General features: G+C 40.5%; 1 protein-coding gene across 2 annotated transcripts in view; it reads left to right on the plus strand.

Moving 5' to 3' along the window:
- PCGF3 (polycomb group ring finger 3) overlaps positions 1 to 25,002 on the plus strand; it is an 83,864-nt gene that overhangs the window by 23,757 nt on the left and 35,105 nt on the right. Inside the window, exon 2 of one of the 2 annotated variants that reach the window (XM_054031562.1) lies at positions 17,023 to 17,065. The exons of the other annotated variant lie outside the window; for it this stretch is intronic. The gene's annotated coding sequence lies outside the window, so the exon portion shown is untranslated. The remainder of the gene's footprint in view (positions 1 to 17,022; positions 17,066 to 25,002) is intronic. 2 annotated transcript variants of the gene reach the window in all.

Consider the following 25,002-nt stretch of genomic DNA (forward strand, 5'->3'; position numbering starts at 1 on the left):
AAATAAGAATGGAGAAGTGAGAAATAAGTAGATCATGACTCTGTAGTGGTAAGACTGAGTAACATTGTGTCTTTCAGTGAAGGAGTTGTGTACTAATGAGCAACTTGTAAAAAGCAAGTAAGTTTGACTCCACTTTATACTGAGAGTATACATTTATTTACAACCAGCTAGCTATGTTCTGACCAATTAAACTGTGAAAAGCTGCTGCTATCACTTGTGGAAAGTAACATAACTTCAGAAGTTGTGGGGAGGGATAGCTCAGTGGTTTGAGCATTGGCCTAAACCCAGGGTTGTGAGTTCAATCCTTGAGGGGGCCACTTAGGGATCTGGGGCAAAAATCAGTACTTGGTCCTGCTAGTGAAGGCAAGGCAAGGGGCTGGACTCAATGACCTTTCTGGGTCCCTTCCAGTTCTATGAGTTAGGTATATCTCCATATATATATTAAGTGGTCTCTAACTCTGCTTTGGAGAGTTGTGTTAACTTGTCATAGCCAGTTTGCACATGTGGTGGAATTGACATTGCACTTTAGACAGCAAATATTATAGTCTTGTGTGTCAAGTTATAACCCACAAACATAAATATATGGTTCTTGAAAATCACAAGCCACAAGTTTATACCATATTGGCAAGCTGAAATATATTTCTAAGATTTAAGTGTGCATTTTGTGAAAATGTATAAAAACTACATTGGCTCTGTATCCACAAAAGCAAATTGCTGTGATTCAGTGCGAAGGTGACAAAGGCATGAATGGCTCTGGGGAGGTCCACATTAGAATGAGCAGGTGGTCACCTTGCTGAGCTCAGTGCGAAATCATGTAAGGCAGTTTCTCCTATTTGGTTATCAGAGTAGCAGGGAACAAGATTTTAGGTTGCCAACCTCACTAATAAATGACAATCGTACTACCTTGGTGAAGGGAGCTGAAATAACTTCTGTCTGACTTTCCGCTTGTTCCACCTAATTTCAGAATCAAATGGGCAGAAATGAAATACGGTCATTCCAAAAGACTATGCAACTCTTAAACCATCGGACTGTGAAGTGGTGCTTCACTTAAGTTTTGTAGAGGTGTGTTTTTTTTTTTTTTTTTTAAAGATACTCTTAAAATCCGTCTTCCTGAAGAGCCAGATGGCTCTAGTACTATGAACACAACTATACATGCAGAGGGAGGACGAACTTAGTAGTAGGATAGACTTTAAATAGATTTAGAAGACCCTCCTAAAATACCTCTCTTCCTGCCCCCCATCCAAGATTGCATGGTCCTAAGGTCTGATGTCTAGTGACTTACCAGAGCTGGAAGTCAGTGCTGTATTTAACTGGAAAGCTATGAAATTCAGGTCTCCAGTGATTAATGTTTCTAGATGTTGAGGTAATAGATCTTAAATTGGTCACTGGTGCAGGATTGAATAATGTAAATCTTGGCCATCAGACCTGTGACCTCTGTAGGTTGAGATTTCCAAAGGAGCCTAAGGGATTTAATACCCAAATACCATTTAAATTTGATAATAGGAGGGTGCCAAACTCCCTTAGGTTTCTTTGCAAATCCTATCTGTGATTTTTAAGGCTTTTTTTTTTTTTTTTTTTGGACCCATATTTGTGAAAGCATCACTTTTATGGTAGACACTTTAAAGAAAAAGGACGACTGGCAAATTCCTTCTAATTTGGAGTTCGAAGTAGCCCTGCTTTGAGTGGTTTAGTGGGCATTGTGCAGATGAGAAGGTCAAAGATATGAAATAGTATGCTTTCATATGTCAATCTACAGTTGATTCCATGAGAAGGAAGGATGGTCTTGAATTAAAGATATGGAACAGGGAGACAGGAGACGTGGCTCTTACTCCTGGATTTGCCACAGATTTTCTGTTTAACCTTGAGCAAGTTGCTCTGCATCACCTTTTAAAATAGGGGTAATACTAGCCTATCACATGGGTGATGTAACAGGTTTTTTTATGTTTGTAAGATGCTTTGAGAGCCTCAGGTGGAAGGTCTTATCACAAATTTCATGATTCTCTGGCTTACTGCATGGTTGTCACAAATTCAAGTATAAGCAGCCTAATACTTCCTTTTTTGTAAATGTTCATTATCACCCTAGGCTGTAACTTCAATACTGCACTAGATCAAATGAAATAATGTATTAGTTATACCTAAGCACACTTGTAAATGAGTCGAGTTCTTAGGGTTTCATGATTCCCATTTACTCTTTCTGCCTTCCTCTGTCACTGTAAACCAAATACTTGTTTACTTCATCATTGGGAAAAGCTGTTACTTGACAATAACTCTTGATACCAAGGTCTTTTATGTACAGAAAACCTAGGTTAAAGTTTTTAATCTTGCAAAGTCAAGCCCAGAAAAGTTAAATGTTTGAAATAATTTTGATTATACATAATTTGGCTTCCTGTTTATGCATTATAGGCTACAGCTACATGACTGCAATATTGCTGATCCCAAGATTGGAAAAATCATGAGATTGGCTGAAAAAAGTTTTGGGCTCTTATTTGCGTTTGGGTTTTGAGGTTTTTAAGGTACAATTGGGTAATGTGTTTAAGCTTTTCTCTGCAAACCTGAGGGCTAGAAACTTTAAATGAAAGCTGAAAACCTCCATGTAGTTGCAGGACTCCAGGATCTGGGGCTTAAGAAACACCAAATATCATGCAACTTGTCATAAAATGCATTGGTAGCGCGGTGGCTACATACTGTTTTTTTTTTTTTTTTTTTTTCCCATGGGATTCCCTCAGCACACTTCTAGATATGGAGGGCTTTCATATACTGGGAACTGAGGCCCTCAGACCAAAACTTGCAAGTCTCCACTAATCTTGTGTGCCTAATGATTGGTTGCCAAACTTGAGGCCTCAGGGATCCATTTTTCAAAGTTCTTTATGTGACCGATAGGGCAATTTCCAGCAGTTATCTTGAAAGACCATATAGCATTAAGTTTATGTATTATTGTGGGCCAGGATTGCATGTAATGTCAATAGTGGGGAGATGTGACCGAAGGAAGACCTGAGAGTTCAGAAGACTGTATTGAAAATGTCTCAGATGAATATGGAATTTTGGGACAATAAGTGGGTTTCCTGGGGAATCTCTTGGGAGAGAATAATGCAAATTATCCAACTCCAGTTATGAAAAAAACCCAGCTTTTAAAATCTGTGCCCTGAGGAGAGGGTCTTTGTCTGTAGATAATCTGTTACAGAAGGCCAAGATCAAAGGCCTAAGCTGTATAAAGAAACAGCTGATCTGCCCAACCTTTGTTCTTGTTCTGGATCTAAATTGAGTATGAACTCGTAACCTTGGGGAAGACCCAGCTGTGAGTTTTGAAGGACTAAAACCTACCTGAGTCCTAGGCTGGGGTTGGGGGTCACTTCTGGTAAGCTTTTTAGTATATGTGTAGGAATTTATTGTGGTGGGTTTTTTTAATGTTTTCTCTGTCATGCTTTTACCTTAAGAATAAATGTGCTTACTCAGAGGAGCTGTGTGGTAATTTATAACTAGGCAATACACTGGTCATAGCCTTAGGAGAGAAAGTAAAATGCAGGTGCTGGCCTGTTTTAGCCAGTCTGCCTTGCTTGGGATATCACAGTGTAAAGCAGGGAATTGTGCAATCTGAAAATCCCTGGTTAGAAGGATGAGACACTTGTCTGCACCCAAGAGAAGCAACTGGTGGGAGCTGGAAGCCTTAAGTGAGTGCCCTTGCTGGGCCATGCCAGGGGAAAACAGGTTCATTTGCCCTGAAACTATGACACTTAACATATATTTTCATAGCACTTTACTGATGGGGAAACTGAAACAAAGCTAAAGTGCATTGCCCAGCATCATGTAAAAGGGCTATGGGAGAAACTGGGATAGGACCCAATTGTTCTGAGTGGTATTCTATTCCTGGGGGAATTTTGCGTTACTGCGCGTGCGCAGAATTCATGTCCCCTGCAGATTTCTTTGCTTCCCCGCAAAAAATGACTTCTGATGGGAAAGCAAAGGGAAGCTTCAAGAGTGGTCATGCGCCCCTCCTTGGCAGCACAGGCAGGTTGGCTTGGGTGCCTGGAGCAGCCGGCAGAGATGTAAATCACTGCCAGAGGTGGGGGGTGGGAAGAGGGCTGGGCAGTCGTGCGAGAGAGAGACACTCTGTCCCTCTCTCTCGCTATTGCAGCACACTCAGTGTGGAGGAGCAGGGCCTCAGGGTGTTTCTGAAGAGGTAGGCATGGGGCAGGCTCTGTCCCCTCTGCTCTGCCTGCTTAGTGAATTCTTCCCATTGTCTTTGTGAATTCCCCCAGGAGTATAAGATAGGTGTAAAAGTTTTAAGGCTTGTTCACATTGCCAGAGGCGTGTAAAGGACAGTATGTCCTTATAAATGCTTATGGTGCTTTCATGATTAGAACTGGTCTAATTTTTGGACTGAAAAAATTTCCTATTAAAATGTGCTCCATGAACTATTTGCTTCTGATCTTTCTGGAGATGGTCAGTAACCAATATAAATTGTGCATTTTATTCCCCAGCCCTCACTTGCTCTTCAGTTACCTATGATATAGCACTGAGCATATGGCTGCATATATTTGTTGACTAATAACTAGAAATAAAGGGTCAAACATAGCTATATTACTATTTGGCAAGGGGGTTTGGGAATTTCCTCCATTGCTTCCTATTCTCCATCCATTGTATTGTAGTTTAAATAAATTGCCAAAATAATTGAAACCAGAGTGATTATATTGTGTTGTTTTGAAAAATAAAATATGTAGAATTTTAAAATATTGTGCATAGAAATCTTTAATTTTTTGGTGAATTTTTAATTTTTTTGGCGCAGAATTCCCCCAGGAGTAGGTATTCAATTTGCTTTAACCCTCTGACCATCCTTTCTCTTGCTGCAGTCCCTTGTCTCATTCGCTACACACGTTTCAACAAATGAGACAGAAGTTCAACAGACAACAGCCTGCTTCCCTACACAACCCTGATTTATTCCCTGAGCACCATCCATCCTGTCCACTGAATGAAGCAGGGGTCCTGTGGAAAAAATAGCATGTGCACATGTAATTACAGACTCTCATAATTTATAGCAAGTGGTGGAGGGCTGGTGGTTAGTGAGTTGAAGTTAAACAAGTAAGCTTTATTTTAGTTGTCCTAATGTATTTGATTTTTCTGTCAACTTTTTTGTCACTTTCTGTATGTAATTTACGTGTGTGTGTGTGTGTGTGTGTGTGTGTGTGTGTTTTTTAAAGGTAAAACAAATAGAATTATTTGCAAATAACCCTCTTGAAGCAGCAGAGTTGGAACTCTGGGCTTCCAACATTGCCGCACAGATTACTAGCACCTGTGCTAAGATATTAATTACAAATGCTGGCAGAAGGAGTAACCTGTTACCATTTGTGCATCACCCACTAGGAGATGCTGCTGAATAATACACCATAACAGTAGGTTTTATATGCCGGAATAGCCCCATTTTAAACAGCATAGCAGATAATTAAAGTTGGACCAACTTTTTTTTCATAGGGACATTGAGTATGTCTACACAGAGTTCCGGAGTGAGCCTCCCAGCTCAGGTTGGCAGACTTGGACTAGAGGGGCTTGTGCTAGTGCTCTGAAAATAGCTCTCTAGACAGAGCTCTGAAGCAGTGCTCCAGAGGCCGAAGCCCACCCTACTCTCTGGCTTTCAGAGCCTGAGCTGTGACTTCAAAGTGCTGACTCTACAGTTATTTTTAGCGCACTAGAGTGAGCTGTGCGACAGAGTCTGTCAACGTGGGCTGGGAGGCCTGCTCCTGCTTGCTCCAAAGCACTGTGTAGACATACCCATTGTATCTGAAATGACTGGGACTTAGGTCTGTCATATTAGAGAGCTGTTCTGTTCCCAGCTGTATAACCTCTCAGTGGGATAGGAGGCCTTGTTCAATTAGTAGTGAAGTAGACAGGACAATCACAAGTGGGTAAATGTTGAATTTGAACACATGATTTCCAGGTTCCCAGTCTACTGCCCCTTAGCCTAGTACAAAGCCTATTTTGATAAATCAGTTACACATTTTGTTTCTTATTTGGAGCCGTGGTTTGGCTGGAATAAGACACAGTGCTGACAGAATTATAGAGGTTTTTGGCAGCAAACTGGGAGCAAGCTGTACTGGTAATTTTCCACCAGTGATTTTGACCATCTTAATTTAGCTCCAAAACTTGCCCAAAGCTGGATTGGTTTTATGCTGCCAGGAAGTTTCAAGCTCTTGCTGCAGAGCGTGGAGGAAATAGAAATCTCTCCCCCCTGCAGATTGGCCGGAGGAATTATTAAAAGTGTTCTGTCACCATAGTAGCTGCTGCTTTAAAACACACACATGTATGTTAAAAACGCAGTGCCTAATAGAGTGCCTTATTGCGAGGAGTTGTGCTCAGTTTAATAGAGTGTCTGTAACTGTAGCATTTAAGGCTATATCCTTATCTAGATAAATGTCTATCAGGGATAAATGGCTATCAGGGATGGTCTAGACAGTATTTGGTCCTGCCATGCGGGCAGAGGACTGGACTCGATGACCTCTCGAGGTCCCTTCCAGTCCTAGAATCTATAATCCTCAGTGGGGAAAAAAGTGTGTGTTTTATAAATGTTGATAGTTAACACACCATATTTTGCGGTGAAGACATCGGAAGTACTTGGGTCAAGTGTCTAGCCAAGAATTTGAATTTTGTCTTTTCTCAATCTACAAATAAATTCTTTCTACAAAACTTGTCCAGCCCATTCGTGTTCTGTCATGACCGTTTATTTGTTCATCACCATGTCACTTTTATTTCTCTGTCATGTTGAACGTCAGTAAACCTAATTATGACTTTCTTTAAACAGTCTTAACTGCCAGGATCACAGGAGTAAACTAAAATATCCCCTTAACCTAAGAATCAGAAAAGTCTATTCAAAGTAGATGTAAATACAGCCTGCACTAGATCTGGCCCCTTGAGCATGCTAAGCCGCAGTATTGAGTAAAACCTGGAGTTGACTTAGTAGTAGATACAAATTTAATAAAATCTATGTATCTGATCATACAGTGAGTCTCTCAGGAGATTTACACAGAAGTAATGTGCTCCTACCATCTGTTTTGTTCTTTGTTTTGTCTTACCTGACTGCTGATGTTACTACTAAGGTCTTCTCAGTTTTTTTTTTTATTTTTTTTTTAACCCTATGTTTAAGGGTTTAATACCTTAACCATTGCAAATAGCCTGTGGCTGAAGATCAGGCCTGTTTTATACGTATTTTCTTTTACTTAATAAAAGTTACATTGGTTCAGCTATTGGAAGAATCCAATAAAAATATACCTCCCTGGGGTTTCTGATGTTTGACTGTTTCTGAATTGGCAACAGAACATAGAGTAGCATGAAGTGTGCTAGATAAACTCACGGAGGATGGGTCCATCAGTGGCTATTAGCCTGGATGGGCAGGGATGCAAAACCATGATCTGAAGTGTCCCTAGCCTCTGTTTGCCAGAAGCTGGGAATGGGCTACAGGGGATGGATCACTTGATGATTGCCTGTTCTGTTCATTCCCTCTGGGGCACCTGGCACTGGCCAGAAGACAGGATACTGGGCTAGATGGACCTTTGGTCTGACCCAGTTTGGAAATTATGTTCTTATGTAAGTTGGATGTTTTAACTTGTCTAAAATAGTAAATATTGCCAATATTTCAAATTGGGCTAGTCTGAAACATGGCATGGAAGCAGTTACTCAGGAGTCATATTAAGACCTAGTTACATGGCAGTGACTGCTTAGCCATTTTACTACAACATTTATTGAAGTCAGCAGGAGCTGTCGGGTTCTCAGCACCCATAACAAATCAGGCCACTTATGAGCTGTCTAATTATGTGCTCTTGCTTGGGATATCTAAAGGAGTTAAGGCACCCAACTTCCTGAGGCCTCTTAAAAATACTAGCCTACGAGCCTAACTTTACCAGTTTTCTAAAATCTTGGCCAACCATCGTGTAACAGTAGTGCTGTTGAGATATTAGTTTCTATCTATTATCTTAATGATTTTATTCTGCTGTCCATCAAACAAGAAATGTGTGTAAGTTAATGATGGTGTCTCTCTAAAAAAAAAGAAAATCCTGCAATATTGAGTGAAGAACTGAGAGAGTCCCAAGAGTGAGGAACACTCTAAGGTCTAAAGCTTTGAATACAAATTTATTTTCCAGATGTTTTCATATTCCCACCTTCCGCTTGCCTCTTAAGTGTATGATAAGAGTTGTGCTGCTATGCAAGTTATTTCTGGTCTCATTAGGAAATAGACAAAGTACGTTTATGTCAATAGAGTGCCCCTATAGTGTGAATTTCATCTAATACACAGTACTAGGAAGAAATCAATAATCTGCCTTAGGCACTTTAGTCCTCCCTAAAGTAATTGTGAAAAGCATCTTTGTTCTAGTTTTAAACACGCTTCTTCAGGCAACAAGTGTGGTCTGCTTTTGTACCAGATTCAAAATTAATTGTGTTTTATGGGAGAATATTCTTAAAGTTTCCGCCACACTTGAAAAATACTTCTCTCTCTTTATGTGCATGTGAAGGCACATTAATTAAAGTGTTCAGAGTGGGCCTGGGACTTCACTTTCCAGCCTTTCTATGATGTGGTAAGAGATGTATGTTGATGTTAAGGGTTGTGTGTGGAGATTTAAACATTTTGAATATCCTCTCCTGCCCTCTTTTCCCTTTTAGTGAAGAGAACTTAAGACCGATTTTAGAATACTATTTGTAAATTTTTTCAGATGAGGAGACCCAGGGCTTAAATTGGACGGAAACTCAAATACTGGAGAAACTGGGATAGGTTTATTCATCTTTTTAGGGTATAGCTTGTTGGACTTTATTCACATTACAGTACAGATGACAGGCTATCCCTGAGACATTTCAGGGGAATCAGTTTAGCTCAGTGTTAATGAACAATTATTTCTGCTTAGTTGGAATAGTACTAGCTAAGGGTATGTTTACACAGCAATAAAAGATCTGCGGCATGGTGGTGGCTGGTCTGGGTCAGCTGGGGCTGCGGGGCTATGAAATTGCAGTGTAGATGTTCAGGGTCAGGCTGGACCCCAGGCTCTGAGACCCTCCCTCCTTACAAGGTCTCAGAGGCTGGGCTCTAGCCTGATCTCAAACATCTGCACTGTAGATTTATAGCCCTGTGAGCCCACTCAGCTGACCTAGGCTCTGAGACATGGTGGCATAGTTTTCTTTTTTTTTAATGGCAGCGTAGTCATACCCTAAGTTCTAAATAGGGACTTGTTCAGTCAGTATAAAGTGGTTAAATGATTACCCAGTCTAAACTCCAGTTTTCTGATAGCTTAAGGTTCAGTTGTAGCTGTAAATGCAGACCATTAACTCCAATCACCACATTTAAATCCATGGATGACCTCCCTTAAGCTTTCCAGAAAAATCCTTTATTAAAGGCACTCTCCATGCTTATTATCCGGAGTATTCATTAGGTTTTCCTGAAGGTTTTTCTTTTTTGCAGGGAGCTATTAGATTTTCTGATGGAATGAATTAAAATGGATTGTCTTGTGTTTTTATTAATTAGTATATTTTAAGGATTTTCAGTTTTATAAAAATGGCATCTTCTCTTAATTGGGAGAAGATATGTAATAGTGTGTCAATTAAGAGGATTTTATGGAATGAGCATTTATTTTAAATCTTGGTAGAGCACCTTGATCCTGTTCACAAACCCCAAACTATTCACTGAAGTCTGGTGTGTGAGAACCTCCAGACCATTTACTTTGTGCTACAAAGTAAATAGTTATTAGAAGAAATCTCTTTAAAATAAGGCTAGAGCGTCTTGGTGTGTGTTTCCTTATTTTTGCTGTCCTCTGACTTGTAAATGAAGTATGTACCCACTTGCCTGTACTTGACACTAACACACTTCCTGTATTGTAGGGTATGAGGCTCAAGGTGGTAGAGAGTAAATACTTGTATTATGATGGTGCCTGAAGTCCCAGGGACCTATTTTGCTGGGGAAACACAGATAATAAGACAGTCCCTGCCCCGAAGACTGCCCTCAAACACTTGAGACGAGTGTAGCACATGCACGAGAGAGCACTACTGAATGTTTTAGGGTTGCATTCAGTGACCTATATCCTGGTGTCCTTTCAGTCTTGGCCTGACATAAATGAGCCAGAGAAGACAGGTGGATTTACTTTGAAATGGATTGTGTTAAAGTAAGGTATCCATTACTCTTTTAACCTCGGATCACTTAATACTCACCTGAGGACCAATCCTTATATGATCAGCTTTTTAGCTTAATTATTTAGCCAATCAGTGCTCAGGAGGGAGGGAGGTACCCTGACAAACAAAACAGATGGTGGACTGTTACTGTGGCATAGAAATGAGAGCAGCTCAGATTTTTCAATCTTGAAAATGGTTAAAATACGGATCTTCCCAAGAACGGGTGAGAACTGAACTGCTAATGATAATAATGCTTGTTTCTGTGTCAGAAATCACAACCAGTTAATCAACTAGAATGCAATGGGCTTGGAATTGAAATGGATTCCTCACAATTTTGTTTGGTACAGAAAGTGTTTGTAGCTCTGATTACTGAGGATTTTGATTGGGTCATAATTGTTTCAAATACTGTCAAAATACACCCCAGCGTACGTCTTTTAAAAGTTGTATGCTGCTATTGTGTTTGGCACCTCTAAGGTTCAGGCCCCTCGTGTGAAGCTGGTTTTGACTGCATTAGAAGAGCATTCATGTGGGCTTGCATGACTGGGCTTTTAGTCTCTTCTTTCCCCAGACCTGCAGAAAATGAATCTATTATTAGTTTATATGCTTGCTTTATAAAGTTGGTGGTTTGGTGCCCTCTACTGGAGCTATTATTTTTCTTTGGAGGGGAAAATTGAGTTGTCAAGAGTACTACTTAAATTTTTGAGAATTTAAAAAATATGGCTAGCATAATATACATTTCTTTACATATATATGAAGCTTGCACACCATATCCAACAACTTTATGCAGAATTACACTGGTCACATTGAATCAGATAATTTAACAAATGACCATGCCTGTGCAGCTAATAACAACTTGACTTACTAAAACAGAATTTTAAATATCAAATTCACTTTTTGCTATTTAAGTGAATGTACATCTTGCATTTCGTTCCACGTGAACAAATAAAATGATTCACTTGTTTCTAGTTAGTTTTACTTTTGGTAGCACAATGCTTTCATTATTTAAGTCGCAAACGTTGCAGGAAGAAATTTGTTAACCTTTTTCTATTAGGACTGTAAAACATTTCATGAAAAACTTTTTTACTCTTACACTTGGTAAATATCTACAGCTATATCGAAAATCTATAGCTAGAGCCATATTTGAATTTCTTATTCTCTATTAAATGGTTGGCAAATTGTTTAGCAGGTTGGTGGCCAAAACAATTAAAACCAACAATACAAAACCTCCTGAAAACAAACAACTTGTTTTTAAACCAAGGAACCTCATAAACTTCTGCTTTCCCATCTCCTTTCTTCCTTCAGTCTCTTATGTTGTATCTAATAGACTGTCCTTTTGTTCTCCACATTACTTTAGACACCTGTGGCAGTGCGGATAAAAGCAATTACTTTCTTTAAAAAAAGTATTTTTTATTTAAATGAGATTTTTTAAATTTTAAATTAGCGATCTCTTTAAAATATTTAAAATTAATCTTGAAATGGACAACTTATGTTCAGGCCTAAACTTAGTCTATTAAAATAATTTAAATTAAATAATATTAAGCAGTACATATTTGCTATCACTTTAAAAAAAAAAAAAAAAAAGTGGTCCAGTCAGACCACTGGACTAGCTGAAGCTACTGGCTGAGCTCCTAAAGCCAGAGCTGGTTGAAATGGCAACCTAGCTTTTGACCGCAGTAGCCTGTTCTCCAGGTGCACAGAGGATACGTTCTTCATTTCATTTTGTTCAGCTAGTTAAATTCAGTGACTATATCATTCAAAGATAAGAAACCAATTGGGAATTAAAGCAGGAAAGCATGAATAAAAATTAGGGGTGAGAGGATGAGATGGTGATGGGATCCCCAGGGTGCAGCCTGGGACTATGGGACCGCTGTGCCCCCTTAACTCTCCAGCCTGGGCTGTCTCTCACAATGCTTTGCTAGTGACAAGCAGCAAACTCCTTCAGGTGCTGTTATCACTCAGTACAACCGCATGTGGAGCCCTACACCCAGCTAGATTGTGTAAATGCTCCCAGAGCACTCATGACAAACCCCTGTCAGGGATGGTCTAGAAGATACTTAGTCCTGCCTTGAGTGCAGGGGACTGAACTAGATGACCTCTCGAGGTCCCTTCCAGTTCTATGAATCACATAGAGCAAGGCACCAGCCAGATCCCTCCCAGCCTTGTACCTCAGGAATATTGACAGAAATCACAGAAACACACACAAAAAACCCATTTTGGAAAAAAAAGTCATTCACAATTTTCTAACATAATAAAAAAAATGTTGTATTAAGAATCTGAATGAATGTAAATTAAGCTATATAATTGCTTAAATAAACATTTATAGATATAGTGTGTCCTCGTTAGCAAAAAGAAGCATCACGTTTAGTGTAAAGGATATAATTAGTTACAAATCACATGTTTTAATGGTTACCACCAATGAAATCAACCTTTAAGAAAATCACTAAACAGTATAAATACAAATGTCATTAAAATTGATTATTTAAATTAAGGTTTCCTGCCCAGTGATTTAAAATAAGTGATTTAAATCACCTTGATTAAAATCGGTCCACCCTGCTGTACAGAAAGTGATGATCAACAAAACAGGGGATAGTATCCCCAGGTGTATTGAAGGTCAACTGGTGATTGCAACACATGTTGATATACTTGGATGGAAAGATTTTGCAGAGGTGCCAAGTATTAGCATTTATCTGGTGGCAGTGTCATTCATTAAATTGCTCCTTGATTTTTGGCCTGTAGCAGCTGGGCGTGAGACTGCCCTATGAAATTCCTTCAATGGTGAGGAAGTGGAGCATGGCTTGACCTGATGATGCACAACCTGTTTCGTTCATCCTTTACAATCTGGGTTTAAATCTTTTTTTAACCATAAATGACAGTGTCCAAAGGAAGAAAATTATGCAAAATAGATATAAATACTATGAAAATGTCTCCAGCACATCAAGGGGTATGCGTGTGTGCTATGTGGGGCTTTTTAAAGAGTGTTGGAAAAACAGGACATACCATTTTGATTTAAACTTTGATTTCAAAACTGAAAAATAGTGAGTGGTGGTATTGTGGTGGTTTAACTTGGTCAATCATGATGTCATTGTCTTGTTCACTTGTATACTGCAGTCCTGTTGATTGAAATGCGGTTAAGGTTCTTGGTTTTCATACTTCACGTCTATGACCTCATGACAATGCAATACTGCCCTCCAATTACATCATGCTTTAAGTATTGATTATAACCTCTTGAGCAGTGATATTACATATCAGTTTAACTGATATGTATGTTTATAGTGAGAAAGGATTCAGGATAGTCTCTTCTCACTGGAATCAGAATTTTGCAGGCATCTCCTGTCTAGCTAGCATGAGCTGGTAATTATTGAACCGGATGAAAAGAGCTGTAAAGTCTGAAGAGCGCTTTTTTTTGGACTGCAAACTGTTGGTAGCCAATAGGAGTAATAAAGCTGGTCGCCAGGGCAGGCAATGTCTATTTCTAAAGCTTAATTAACCTTGACCTAGGTTTGGCCACTTCGGTTCATCTGATCAGTGCAGCCAAGCAGAAACAGGATGTCAGACAGGGCTACAGGTCAGATAAGTGTGTGTGTTATGCAGGATTTATTCTCCTGATTCAAACCCTCCACACTTTCCAAGATGTCTGGTTGACTCATGGAAATGTGTAATGTGATGTTTGTTCTTGAAGCTGGAATTTTCACTTTCTTTTAATGCCAACCGTTGTGAAATAGAGCATAGATACTTTATTCTATAAGTTTTGACACTGTAATCTCTCATCACTGTAATATCTGAACACCTTCCAGTAGTTCACTGAGCAGCGTGACGAAACATCAGTCACATGTGGTTCACTCTTTTCCCTTACCCTCTCCCCAGCGGGAGACTTTATGTACAAACTAGTTTTGTTGATGTTGGTTTATTAAAAAAAAAAACTCTGTATACTGCACTGTATTTATATTGGTAAAAGCAAGGTCAGAATATGCTTAGCATGTAGAAAGTGAGGTGATGATTTTTGTGGTGGTTCATAGTTCCTGTGGGAATTCAGCCCAATCCTGTGCCAGCCCCTGAGAAGGTTGTGACTCTACTAATATGGATTTTGTTTGTGACTTGGTCCTAAAAATTTAAGTCAAAGTTCGTATTTTAAGTTATTGAACATGTTCAAAAACACACTTGCCTGGTCACCAGCAGCCGGTCTTAATAGTGATCAATTTCACTCTTCTCTCTCCACAGCCTTGTCTACATGAGAAACATTGTGCTGGTAGTGCTATACCAGTATAACTGTACTGGCAAACCCTCCTAGTGTAGCTGCAGCTTATACTGGCATAAAATTGCTTCTGCTGTCATAGCTTACAACAGTTCAATGAGAAACATAAGACATACCAGCAAAAGTACTTGATACCAGCCATAAAAGCATATCTGTGCTAGGGCTTATACTAGCGTAGCTGTGTTGGTAAAAATATTGCACCCGAACTGACATTGCTATGCCAGTATAAGTTTTAAGCATAGACCAGGCACGTCACTGACCAGTCATGCCCAGAGCAAGAAGGTCCTACGCCACCAGACCCTGTTAAATGCTTTGATCATGAAGATTAGTCCCAGTCATAGGGTATTCTATTCTCTCGTATGGCATTGAGCATAATGAGGGCACCTGATCCTTCAGGATGTCTCTGGACGCTATCATCGCCTAAATATTTAACAATACTACTAATGGAACTACCCATATGCTGTTACTAGGGACAGCAGGCAGCAACAGTGAATGCTGCTGAGAAATGCATTCACACTGATGAGCAGCGATCCGCTTTCCCCAGGGTGTGTATATGCACTCTCTCACTTTCACATTGTGTCGGTGCCCATTCCAACCTGCGCCCTGTCAGATACATGCGTATTGGAAAGTTCAAAGGCATGCTTATGATCAATCCTGACTTTGCCTCAATAGCAGAGAACTGGAATGTGCCACCCATCAAAATAAACAAACAAACCCAAACCCCAAAACCACAATATAGGAAAGTCACACACCCTTCTCCCTTGGGTCACGTGAGTGGTGAGAACCACAGGGGTGTTCTACGTCCACTCCAGGCAGCCGGGAAGCAGTAAGGGCGAGAAGGTTAGTGATCCCTTACAGACACCTGAATTAACCTTTTGCTTGTTAGGCTTGGGTTGCAAAGAGATAAGTGGTGTATTCTTAAGACACACAAAACACTTTGAAAATGCTCTATTTGTGAAATTGACTCAATTTTTATAGTCACAATATTGTAATGTTATTGCCAGCATTAATATTGTTGGTTTTGGGTTTTTTTTGCTGGGGTATCAAATGATACCTGTTAGAATCCTGCTCTTGGGTTCCTACTCTTATATACAGATGTGTCCAGGAACTCCCTCAGTTTAAAACCCCGAGTTGTCGATTTCAGCACAGGGACATCTCATGTCACTCCAAAGAATCTAAGCTGCTTTTAGTACAGCAATGGTGAATTCCTCTCTGAATGCAGTCAGCAGAAATGCTCCCACAGGGGTTGCCGGTAGATTTTTCTTTTGCATTATATCTCAATTCTGGTCTAATACAAGGGTGGTTGTGATTGTATCTTACTGTTTGCTTTTTCTTCAGTTTCTAAGGGCTGGTCTATATTAAAAAATTAGATCAACCCAGCTTCGTCGCTCAGGGTGTGAAAAATCCACACCCCTGAGCAACGTAGCTTAGCCAACCCAAGTGTCTGTGTAGACAGCACTAGCTCAACAGAAGAATTCTTTTGTTAATCTAGCTCCATGCTTCTCAGGGAGGTGGATTTACTAGAGCAATGGGAGAACCCCTCCTGTTGCTATAGTAAGTGTCCACACTGTGCTAAGCAGCACACCGTAGCATTTTAAGTGTAGACATAGCCTAAGGAAAGAGACTGAAGAGGGAGTTCTCATTGTTTGTCTTTGTAATACCTGAGTATTTCCTGTGTGAAGTTAGCGTAATAAAAAATTTGCTGCTTTTGTCAAACTAAAACCATTAACATGAGATGACTTTATCCCCTTTCTGAAAATAATGGAGACAACAATTTCCTTTTATGACACTTAAATTGTAAAAGTGATCAGTAGTGTGCAAAATAGGGAGTTTGCACAAATATTTCCAAAATGAAACAATCTAATAGAAATAGATTGCCGATAAGGCTATATCTACATTAGCACTTCTGTCAGTCGGGTGTGAAAAAACACACCCTTGACCAACATAAGTTTCACTGACGGAAGCGCCGGTGTGGACAGCGTTACGTTGGCGGGAGATGCTCTTCCGCCGACACAGCTACCGCCGCTCATTGGGGATGGTTTACTTATGCTAACAGGAAAGCTCTGTCCTGTTGGCATACAGCAGCTATACGGGAGACATTACAGCGGCATAGCTGCTTTAAGTTCTGTAGTATAGACACAGCCTAAGCTTTTAAAAATAAGCTTGAAAACCGAAATACTGAAATTCACTTTGGAGGTGGTTAAACTGGTTCCTGTCCAAAATCGTTTGACCTCAGATGGGAAATGGTTGGTCTATTAAGTTAAGCATGTAATTTGTGGTCCTGCTGAGTTTTTTGTCATGGTCTTATTTGTGCAGATAAATGGATATCGTTCTTCCTTGCCATCACATGGTGACAGAAACACTTGAGTTTTAAGTAATTTCCCATGATATGATGAGCCATGTTAAGAGATATCAAATGAGAGCTTCCAGGAATTCCTTTTTCTACCAGCTATGGCAGGGTTTTTCCTTCCTTTTTTTCTCTACAAAAAGTAACACATTTTGCTGCTGAATGTTAGACTAGCAAATTTCGATTAGTATTAGGTAAATTGGTCGGTTAAATCTTTTTATTAGTGGGGGTTGGATTTCTGGCTGCTCTAGTGTTTAACTTTCAGATTATTTTTCTCTCTTTTCAGGTCTCTGGATGGCAGACTCTGAAAAGAAATGCAGTTTTAAGAGGTATGCCTCATGTAGCCAGAAATATTCCTGACTAGCACGTACACCACTGGGGACAAGGCCATTCCTTCAAGGGATGTCCATTTGCTTGTCCTCTACTCAAGTCCCAGAAAATATGAAGAGGCTCCAAACAACTTCCACTAGACCAAAATGGGTCCTCAAAATCTCTGGGCAGTACTTCTATAGTCCAGGCTGAAAAATAAAATTCTATTTTCAGCGCTGGAGACTCTTCACATATTTGAACCAGGGGCTTTTGATCTCACCAGAAAGACTGTCTCATCACTGTCACCACTTAAAATCTTCAGTTTACTATAAGAAGTTCAGAATAAACTGCTTAACCTTCTGTTTGATGATCTTGACTTCTTTATTGTTGACAGAACAATACTCTGGGAAACCACAAGGTGACTAGGACTGTAGCTTAACACCCAGCCTATCCCCCCAATTAAAGATTTTCTTCCTTTAGGATGGGACTGTACTCCAAATACCCTTGTTAGTCACCCCAACTGGCTTACTTGGGGTATCAGACGCAAAAAGCAAAAAACTGTCCCAGTGATCCAGCAATAAAATCATATCCCCACCAGTACTCTCTTCAACTGCCTTGGTTCCAGCCACAGCGTCTATCAAAGCAATAACTTAGGTATGTTGAGAGGGAGCTTCGTATTGCTCCTTGATTCCAGTTTGGCCTCCATGTTCCATCTCTTAGGGGACTGCTTTCCTTTCCCTCTCCAGATTTGGTATATTACTTTTAAATTTAGTTTTACAGGTGCTAGAGATGCCAATCCCTTCCAATTTAAATCTATGCTGCTTCCTCACCCTACTGTTTTCCCGTCCATTTCAAGGATGACTCTCAAACTGAGGGAAAGAATTCTTCCTACAATTCGGAACAATAAAATCAGGTTCTGGAGAACTTCACAAGAATAGGTTTCTTCCCCCTTCTGCACAAAAAGTAAGCAGATTCAACCAATTTTAGTGCAGTGAGAGCTCAGCAACTTTTTTCAAAGTAACAGCTATAATCTTTTCCTTGTTTGTCAAGATTGGTTCAGAACTCTCAAACTTTGGGAGGTTTCACATTTCTCCACCGTGGCCACAAGTATGTACCTTTAGTTCAGATTGAACAATGACCATTCCCAGTATAAACTGCTTCTGTTTGGGTTAGTAGTAACTCTCCAGCTGTTGACTAAGAGTCTGGCACCACTTGCTATTAAGTTCCATTGTCAAGGTCTTCAAGAACCCACCTACTTGAAAGACTGGCTCACCGGAGCTCAGTTTTGCCAAGGGCTGACCTATGTTTCAGGCTTCCTGTTCCCTCTTCGAACAACTTGGACTCAGATTCATTTCAGGTCTACCCTGGAGTTTACAAAGGTTTCATGATTATCAGAGTTAGAAAGAGTTACTGTAGAGTCCAGAGTATCTTACTTTTTTGGTCCACAAACCTAGATTACAATACTAGCATATGTTAACTCTCATGACCTTGGGCACTTGCTCCTTTGCTAGGATAAGAATAAAAGTTTTCAAGTCCAACCTTCAATAGTCACTAGATTATGAAAATATTTGGCAAAATGTTACATATTGTTTGGTCTATCTGGGAGTCTCTGCTGTTGTGGACTGTTGCTTAAAACACCTTAAACGGGGCGTAGGGATGCAGGTGTATGTTTCTCCCATCCAGATTCCCACAATGACAATTAAAATATCTCAGATGCAGTCTAGTATGTTTGCAGTGCAGCTCCAGACCCTGAAAAAGCCAGAATTTTCATCCTCATCCTACTTCAAGTTCTTGCCAAAGCTAGTGTTTGACTTCCATTTGAATCCTATGCTGCCAGTCTTCTAACACAACCGTGTACCTAGTGTGGCCACACTACATTAATTGATCATAGAGAGTTGTTAATGTATACTTCGATTTGGCAAAGGAACTTTAAGATTTTCCTAGGTATTCACTGCAGTTGGAGAGAAGTCCAAAGGGTAAGAAAAGTCAGTTCAAATATTGCTTAAATAGGCTGACATGATGCCTTAGTATTTGATTTGCTGCTGCTAGTTAGGTGTGAACTATTTTTATTGTGCTTTGTCTTCATAATTTTAAATAATTGGCAGGGTGCTTAGTCTCTGGATGGATGTTTTGTATTTATTATAAACAGAAAATATATAACTGCATTTAAACTTCAGTCCAGGTAAGGATCCAGATACTTTTTGTGAACACTATAATAGTTTGTCTTAGAACGTTACAATATTCAGAAATTGTGAGATGGCTATATGATGTTGAATGTATACCTATTATTCAGCACTCCCTTTTCAGTGTCAAAGCTAGACTGGATTGCTTGCATCGGTTGAGCAATCCTCTACCAGCTCCTTAGCCTCCCTCCTTTGGAAATTGTTGCTGCTTGCTGATCTCCCACAACTAAAATGCTGTGGAGGTAGGAAGATTGGGTTTGTGGAAGCAGTATGTTATAAAAACCCCAGGTCTAGCTGAGAAGACTGACTGGGTCATTAAAAAGACTAGCAGACCCATATCCGTGGAAAACCTGAGAAGACAATGGGAAACCCCAATCACTAGAACACTGATGCCTAAGAAACAAGGACCCAGAGGGAGGAAGAGGAGGAGGAAGCTCAGCAGAGACCCCCGGCTTGAGAGCAAAGGACTAAGGTTTCAGGTGGGGGTGGATTTCTGGAAGAAGCAGGCTGCTGTCTACTGGGACTGAATAAGAAATTCAGAGACAGAGCCTGAAAATGGAGTTCATTACTGCTTGGCTGGTGAATTGATCTGGCTTGACTGTGCATTAACCTTTTATTTCTCTGTGCTAACCTAAGGATTTCCAGTGCCGTGTTCCAGTTGACTAATAAATCCTACTCTGTTTTGAAAACACTGCTTGGATACTTGCAGAGGTGAAGGGGTTCCTCCAAGAGACCGCTGATAAACTGGAGGCGTATCACAGAGCCTGTTGAACTGTGAGCAGCACCATTGAGGACTTGCCTGTTGATGAAACCAATCTCTTTAATGAGAAAACAGTCTTTGCACTCATTAAATGTATCCAGGAGAGCCATCTGGTCTCTGGGCATTTATATCCTGGCCCTGAAGAGGAAGGCAACACAAACAGGCATGCATAAGCCAAGGCCTCTTCCCCAGCCTTTCTATCACCAGCAACCATCCGATTCGCCACACAAGCATCAAAAGATGCGGGCCAAGGTGTTCAGCTCCATCCACCTCAATGACAGTCACCCAACCTCATTCACGTCTAAAGATTCCCTTTGACAGGACACTTGAGAGATGCAACCTGACAGTGACGCCATCACCATCTGTTTCCAAACTCCCCTTTTGGCATCCACCTACCCTACTTTGCCCACAACTGGAATGCTATAACAAAGGACAAGTGGGTACCAAATATCCACTTAGAAACTCAGAGGTGTAGCCATTTTCTACCTCCTCCAAAACCCCTGCCAGGTCCATCCTCAGGGACCACTCTCCCAAGGAGATCCTCCAGCAGGAAGTAGAGATTCTCCTTGAGTGAGGAGCTGTATAGTAAGTGCCACCTCAGCATCAAGGGAGAGGGTTCTACTCAACTATTTCATAGTTCTCAAGAAAAAATTCCACATAGTTTTGTTGGTATCAGTAATTCCATGCACCTGCCCTCAATATTATACACCATACATAATCAACTTGGGGAACTGACTGCTATAAGATATTTCCTTTTGTTCTTTTAAAAATTTGTCGTCTTTATATTATTTGACCCTTTGTATATTATTTGAACCTATATTTGTTGTTTTTATATTATTGAACCTTCTCTTGCATTATGAGGGAGGATTAATAAGATACAAATTACTTTCTGTAAATCAGTAATTGCTGTACCTCTTCATGTCTTCCTTATTCATTTCCCCTCTAAATGAAACAGTGTCTGGCCTTTCTAGTGCAAATCTTGTAGAAGTCATTCCTTAACTGGCTCAGAACCCCTCTGTCTGCTGTATATTTTTGAGACTGTGTGACCATAACTGAAAACAATGTATGAGGTGATAAATCAATGATACAGTGTTCTCTGTGTATACTAACACTTGATTCCTTTATTTGACTGCCAATGTGGAGCCATCCACAGTAAGGCCGAGGTCTTAAAGACCAGATTTTTAAAGTTATTTAGGCATTGCTCAGCTCAACATTGCAAGGCCTAAGTCTTCTCTTCAAAAGTGACTTAAGCATTTAGGAGTTTAATTCTCACTGAAACTTAATGGGATGTAAAGCTTGGTCTACACTATAAAGTTAGGTTGATGTGTGTGTCTACATGTATGGTCTAAGACTCAATTTGTCCCCTGGCCAATGTAAGTGCCTTTTCACAGCGACACAGTAAAACCACCTTCCCAAACGGCATAGAGGCATGGTCGACCTATTGAAGTCGACATAGTGCAAGTGTAGACACTGTATGACCTCTGGCAACCCTAACAGCCCTCCAAGCTGTCCCACAGTGCCCCATTCTCTGCAACAGTGTACACTGTTGTGTGTTTGATTTTAATAATTTGATTGTTAAACAGGTTTAAATGCTATTTGTCAAGGCTAATTCTCCACTCTGGCACTTCGAGTGCAGAAGGTGTGGGCCACTCCAGGCTTGTATTAAACTCTCAAGGTTAAAGCTGTTCTCTGACCTTGGATTTGATAGATGCTGCCACCACCCAAGTGCAGAACCCCTTTGAGAGCCCAGGAAGGCACACTTGGGAATTCCTTCCTGTGGGATACCCTCAAGCCCTCTCCACACCCCCCCCCCCCGGGGGAAGAGCTGAGGAAGAAGAAGGGGGATAAAAGGAAATCAGCTGTTGCCACCAGCTAATTAATCATCATATGCCCAAACCCCTTAAAACACAAAAATCCAATTCTGTTCTTAAAAAAGGTAAATCTTATTAATAAAAAAAAAAAAGAAAGAAAATACATCTGGGAACTCAGGCTATTGCTAGATTTTAAAAGAGCAACTACAAGGATTAAGCACCAAGCATAGCTTTTTTGAGATCCAGCTTAAAGGTTACAAGCAAAACAAAAGCACCTGGGGTTAGCACAGAGGAAGCCACAAGCCAAAATGAAATAAAAGGGATAAACCTAATCGCGTATTCCTAGACATTTCCTGATCTACTTACATATCTGGGGTTTTAAATGAGTAGTTTGTAGGTATGATACAGATGATTTTTTCATACCTGGCTCAAGCTTCTTACAGCATAGCTTCTGCCTCTCCCCAGGAGAACAGACAGACAAAAGGAGTCTTTTTTTCAATTTTACAAAGTTCTAGCCTTCCCATTGGCTCTTTTGGCCAGGTGCCCACTCACTTCCTTTTATCTGTGCATAGCAGTGAGACTTTTTAACCCTTTACAGGTAGAGCAATTACAGAACAGCTATTAAGAGGGATTTTATAGCTACTGGCTTGCTGGGTGTCCATAAAAGGGAGCTACCCCCCCTCCCCCTCTTGATTTATCTTAGTATTATGTAATCAAAGATTATCAATCAGAGATTAGTACAGATTATACAGAAAGAATAGATATATTACCGTGGGATGTGAGGGAAGGAGCTGGCCTCTGTCTCTCTCACCTTTGTAACTGGTGAGATGCTGACAGTTTTGCACGCCCCATCTAATTTCCAAAACCCCTCTGTCTCTTTATAGGGTCTGAGACAAAGAAACTCCTTTTTGGAGGGAAAAATGCTTTCCCACAATTAATTTCCACTGTGTCCTATTTGGATGTTTTCTTTTTACCTAATTACTTCTGGAATTTCCTTTATCTTTGGGTTACATGATTGATAAAAGAAAGGGAATTTATAATCAAGTCATTATTACAGATAGCTGTGACAACCAGTATTTCTTACTGAGTTAACATAAACATCTTTCGTTGGATCCTTATTTTAGCCATTACAGAAAACATCTGCAATAACAAGATCCTCCGCAATCAAAGAACATAATTAAATCTTAGGCACTCCTTATCAATCACTCAGTCTTGTTTTTACAGTAGAACCTCAGAGTTACGAACACTAAAATGTTATGAGCAACAGAGGGTCCTGTGGCACCTTCAAGACTAACAGAAGTATTGGAGCATAAGCTTTTGTGGGTGAATGCCCACTTCATCAGACGCAAGATTATGCTCCGATACTTCTGCCACAGGACCCTCTGTTGCTTTTTACAGATTCAGACTAACACGGCTACCCCTACTAAAATGTTATGGTTGTTCTTTCAAAAGTTTACAACTGAAACATTGACTTAGTACAGCTTTGAAACTTTACTATGCAGAAGAAAAATACTTTTAACCGTCGTAATTTAAATGAAATAAGTACAAAGAGTTTCCTTACCTTGTGAAATCTTTTTTTTAACCTTGTCAAATCTTTTCCTTTATTTTTTTAGTAGTTTACATTTAATAAAGTACTGTACTGTATTTGCCTTTTTGTTGTTGTAACTCTGAGGTTCTACTGTATCAATTTTCTGTAGTTTTAGGGGGGGCTTTCCCCTACACATCTATTTTTTCCCGACAGACTTGGTGACACCAGCCATCATAAAGTACAGCCCAATAATTGATCACATGAAATTCCTGACTACAGGTCCCTCCCAGATTAAACAGCAAAACCTTGGCCTTAAAATTCAAACATGCTCTTTGCTAATACCATAAAGAATAATTAATAGGCAAATGAATTTAATATATAAAAAGGAAAAGAGGACTAAAAGGGTTAATATTTACTAACTGGTATGAACACTCTGGTCACAATTTTAAACTCCATTGCGCAGGGGCATAGAGGCTGGAAGCCATCCCTCTTTAAAAGCTTCTGAATGTTTTTAAAATGCCTCTTCTGGTTGCCCAACTTGGTGAGCACACTTAGCAGCTCACCCTTGTTGTGTGCAATTCCCCAACTCATGTTGGCTGCATGCACCAGATGCATCCCTGCCTGGAGTAAACATGAAGTATTGGATCTCCTGGGCCTGTGGGGAGAAAAGGCAGTGCAAATCCAGCTGTAGAAATGTGGAGACCTATGAGCAGATTGCAGAGATGATGCAGGCAAATGAGTACAGCAGCAGTATCAGGTGACAGTGAAGGAACTTTTCCAGGGGTACCCCAGGCCTGAGTGCAAGTATAGGTCTGGTGTTGCGCTGCAGACCTGCCGCCTTTACAAGGAATTGGATACCATACTTGGTAGAGACCCCACCAGCACTGCATAGACCATTGTGGATACCTCAGAGGAGTCCAAGACACAGACCCCTGGCATGAACAGTGAGGAGGGGGAGATGTGGTGGAGGCTCCAGCTATGCCATGAGCCAGGATCTGTTTTGAAACTAAACAGGCAAGAAGCATTACAGGCCATGGCAGCTTCGGGATGCCAGTAGCAGCTGTGGCTTTGTGGTGCTCAGGATGAGATAGCAGCTGAAATAACCACTGCCTGTGGAAAATAGTGCCAATACTCAGTGCCATTGTCCTATATTCCTACCCAGGGAATAAGGACTGAAATCTTATAGCTTTATGCAAGAGAAAATATTTTCCCACTCTCGCCCTTCGTGGGCCATGCTCACCATACCTGGGGAAGGAGATTGATGCTGTGCTGAGGCCTTCCGAAGCTGCAGGGTCAATAAGAATTTCTTATTAAAAAGTATTTATGGGAATAAGGGAAGGGAGTTTGGAAAATTCTTTCCCTTCCCATTGTGACTGGCACCACTGGATTTAGTCTCTGTTCTCATCAGCAGCTTCTGGCATGGTGGACTTGAGGGATGTCCCTTCCACACTCAGAATGGCTGACCATGATGAAAAGAAAAGGACTAAGGAGGATGTGTGCTGTGAGATCTTTCAAGCCAATGCTGCATCAGATTGTGAACAAGGGCTTGGAGGGCCAATATGACTGACAGCATGGAGAAAGGCAGAGAGGATAGGAAAAGACCCGGGAATCCTAGCAAGACAAAAAGAGGGAAATGCACCTGGACATAATGGGTTTTCTCAGGCTGCATGCTCAA

Source organism: Malaclemys terrapin, chromosome 6 (assembly GCF_027887155.1).
Source record: "Malaclemys terrapin pileata isolate rMalTer1 chromosome 6, rMalTer1.hap1, whole genome shotgun sequence".
Lineage (NCBI taxonomy): Eukaryota > Metazoa > Chordata > Testudines > Emydidae > Malaclemys > Malaclemys terrapin.